The sequence below is a fragment of the Acipenser ruthenus genome, chromosome 7 (assembly GCF_902713425.1).
Source record: "Acipenser ruthenus chromosome 7, fAciRut3.2 maternal haplotype, whole genome shotgun sequence".
In the NCBI taxonomy this organism is placed as follows: domain Eukaryota; kingdom Metazoa; phylum Chordata; class Actinopteri; order Acipenseriformes; family Acipenseridae; genus Acipenser; species Acipenser ruthenus.
The window spans coordinates 41,144,491-41,148,487 of NC_081195.1; the positions used below are offsets into that span (position 1 = coordinate 41,144,491).

The 3,997-nt window shown below is 35.8% G+C and overlaps 1 long non-coding RNA gene across 2 annotated transcripts; it reads right to left on the reverse strand.

The window, feature by feature from the left end:
- Window positions 1-791: 791 nt before the first annotated feature.
- On the reverse strand, window positions 792-2,958 carry LOC131737507 (uncharacterized). Of its 2 annotated transcripts, none has more exons than XR_009329154.1 (2): window positions 2,903-2,958; window positions 792-1,448 (listed from the first exon to the last, which is right to left on the reverse strand). It is a non-coding gene; the product is annotated as an uncharacterized LOC131737507 (long non-coding RNA). The 2 variants fall into 2 exon arrangements; XR_009329155.1 differs by having other exon boundaries at window positions 1,871-2,927.
- Between the last annotated feature and the right edge of the window lie 1,039 nt (window positions 2,959-3,997).

Sequence of the window (3,997 nt, forward strand, 5' to 3'; positions counted from 1 at the left end):
TGAAAAAAATTAATGTTTCTATAAGGCTTAAAAAGACTTAGAACTTATTTAAGCTGTACATGAACACAGTTTAAACACAAGCAACTGGATTTCCAAACAAAACGCTGTGCAAGTGAAACAGCGCCCTTCCTTGTGAAAGCATGTTCAAGTTCAAAAGGGAACTACTAACTAATCCAGGCAGACTAGATAAATGTGAAACTAATTCATTTTACTTCATTGGTAATTAGTTAAATAACAAAACACTATACAAAAAGGGGGTTGTATCTAGAAGAGTTCCAATGCTTAACTGTTTTTCCCATCTACAAGTCAAAAGACAGCTTTACACATACTAATGCCAACATCAACTGTAAATATTTTTACTGCCCATCGAAGGTTAATAATGTGAAATATACGTATGATATTTCTGCAGTTTAATGCTAGTAACTTTAAAAGCACAAGTAATAATGGTTTGTATGTGAAACAGTATTTATGAAGTATAGACCCTATATGGCCAACTTAATACCATAGCACTATGTTTGTGGTATGAGCATCAAATTATCAAGCAATGTGAAGTCCCAATGATATTTTGTATCTATTTTCTGCTAGGGGGTATAACAGCTGTTCAAGTTGTCCCTTGTCTGTTTTTATATTGAGCACTTGACTGGTTGCAGACATCTCTTTAGCACATCACACCAGCTGAATTCCAACAGATACCTGGAAGTCAACTAGAAAGAATACTAAAAAAAAAAAAAAAAAAAAAAAAAAGGACACATTCCATTATATATTGCAGTCATCAATTCTTTACTCGCTGCTTTTTGTTTTTAAACTTTTCAAAAAGACATGAATTCCAACAAATTGTTGTCACCAATCTCAGAACAATACGTTTATGCTTGACCAGCAAGTATAAAATAAAAAGTAATCCACGTTATCCACATTACATCCTTACCAACAGGGAAAAGTTGTCCATTTTAAAAGTTGTAGATCTGCAGCTGCACCATAACATGACCTACTTTAAGGATAAAATTAAAAGTTACCAGCATGGGACCCAACAGGCTACAGTCCTCCTGAAGAGTGATACCTGAACAAAACAATTAAATCAAAACTGGTTTCCAAGTTCTGTGTACTCTTAAGGCTGATCCTAGAAGAAACTAAATAAAATGCAATCTGTTAATATGATGAGTTGAGTAAAGTTCTGCCTTAGACACTTTGTACATCTACCCAGTGGCTAAGGATAACTAAACTTGTGCAGTCCTTTGTAGCATCTGTATTCTCTCTTCTGTAAGTGTACAGATAATACACAATTTGCTCAACAGCAAAAACATGCCAGTGTACCTGTATTCTCAGCTGGCACATTTACCTGGAGACCACACCAGATGCCAACTGCAGATCTGAATTCTCAGACTCCGGAGGTTGAGGTCTGCAGGTTGCAAGGATGAGAACGGCTCTGCAGACAGGCTGCTTCAGATTCACTAAGAGACAAGGAAAATCCATGAATAAAAGTATTTTAATTTCATTCACACAGTGCATGAATGGGCAAAGCAATTCCAACATTGTTTGGACTAAAGGTGTATAGGATTACATTCAAAACAGCGATTTAAAAATACATAAATACATTTTTCCATTAACAAAATATTAGTGTAACAAACTGAAAGTACACGATATCGAAAGTGAAACGCTTTAAAAAATTACAAATTATTTTGAACAAAAATTGGACTCAATTTCTCATAATACCCTGCAAACTAATCCTGTTTAACATGTTTACATTGCCAAAAACGTTATTTACAGTTCTCGGAATTAGTAAATCGAAAAATGAGATTTCTGTTAAATAAAAAAAAATCAACACATGTTTTACTGAAACATGCACACTTAATAGCATATAAACACCACACACATTACACAAAGTCGAGTAATATTGCACATCTCAATGGCCGCTGTCTTTAAAAAAAAAAAAGACAATCGCTGGGTTGTCAGTTCAGCTTGAACTTTTCAAATGTTTTCGACCCATGAAACATTGAAGACGTTTTCAAAGTCGCACCGTAGAATGTCACGAGTCATTTACAAATCAATGTTTGACTGACAGCAAGTGCTTTTTGAAGAGGCAGCCTCGTAGTAAAGCAGTTCCGGTCCCATATATTGAGAGTCAAAGTCACTTGCAACAGTACTACAAGAGCTTTCAAATTCAGAATCCTGTCCTTTAACTGAATCGTTTACGAGATCCTGGTAAACAAGGTGCATAAGATACTGCGTAGTGTTCCTAGGAGCTTGCATACCCGGAAAAGTCGGGCCATTGCTGGGATGCAATTTTTTGCAATCAGCACGGTTCACGATAAAAAGCCTTCGGTTTCCATGTCTGTGTTTCCCCGTCTGATAGAGGCCTTGTCGTCGGTATCTTCTTGATGCCTGGATAGAGTTACGCTTCCATTTTAGTAAGCTTTTCTGACCGCCACCACTGAAACACTTCCTGGGCTTCCATTTTGTGAACCTCCTTTTCTGGTAAGAGCAGGGTTGGACTACTTCCGGTTCTATTTCAACCTCCATTGCGTCCATACACATAATTACCACGTACAGTCCCCTTATATCTTCTTTTTGTGAGCTAGTACTCTTAAGTTTGTCCGAACACGTAGAAAATGCTCACAGACAGTTTAAATTGACAAACTAGAATAAATATAATTTATCAAATATGCTTTCTATACAGCTGTATTTCAACAAAAATACTGTATATACAATGTATTACGCTGTTCAAGCGCTTCCAGCAACAATACAGATTTTCTAACTAGCTAACAAGTCTCGGTATCATGTATCGTACACACCCAATAAACACTTTAATTGTTTTAAAGACAAATCCCTAGTTCTTACAAATATTGTAATATTTGTTTTCAAAAGTGTGCTATATAAACAAGTGAAATATTAACTTGAACAGTACCTTTAACACACCACCATACTGCAGCCACCAAAATGAAGCCTAACGCTCCACAAACGTTGTTATATAACGTAATGGGATGTCAGAACGAGGCCGTCACCACGGTAACAACCAATCAGAGACAAACCTTCATCTCCACTGTGTCGTTTCACAATCTTGTAGTTACCCCGGATGATGTACTTTTCTTGCTTTGTAATACAAACGTGTAATGAACGTTTGAGATTGTTGTGTAATCCCATTGTGAGACCAAAAATTGAGTTTAGTGTTTTGTACTAGTTAAACGTGTTTCCCCACCTGTTTTAGTATTTTATTGAAACGCAATACAATTACTTCTTAGGTATACACGTTTATTGAAAGCGATATTATTCAATATACTTTTAAAATCAATTGTTAATTTATACACGTTATTTTTTGGAATAAACAGACTATCCTTAAATAATCATGACATCGTCCACAGAATCCTTTAAAAATATCACGTCTACTGCATTGTGCTTACTTTATACGCAGCTGAAGAAGGCATTTAGTCAGAATTTTTTTTTTAATCATTTAAAGGTTTTATGTACATAACGATGTGCTAAGGATGCAAACATTTCTCACTGTTTACGTTCGGAGAAACCCCATTGACATGCAACACTTTTTGGCAGACGGGATTCAAAGATGGTGTAAAAAAATTAACTAGGCATGCGCAAACGAATTTGCAAGCGCGCTGATTACAAACGAGACACTTTCGAAGAGACCGTTTGGCGTAACACGGAACGATCATGCTAACCTGTTTTGTAGCAACCAGCTAACTAAAAGTAACACTGCCCTTGCAAAATAAATAAATAAATAAATAAATAAAAGTCAGCATTCCATGGTTTAATACAACCTTACATAGTTTACATGTCACACACAAGCACAACTGGAACTCTGAGACATTACAGTTTAGGAAGAAAATCGAAATTGTTTTTAAAACATTAAGTTGGGAAGATTTTTAACCTCCATAACTTTTTTATGGGTTGTTTTTACTAACTGTATTTGTACAGAAACTACAAACTTCCTCTGTATGGGGTCTATTGTATGATTGGGGTTGTGTGTTTGTGTACTGTGGTTTTTGTG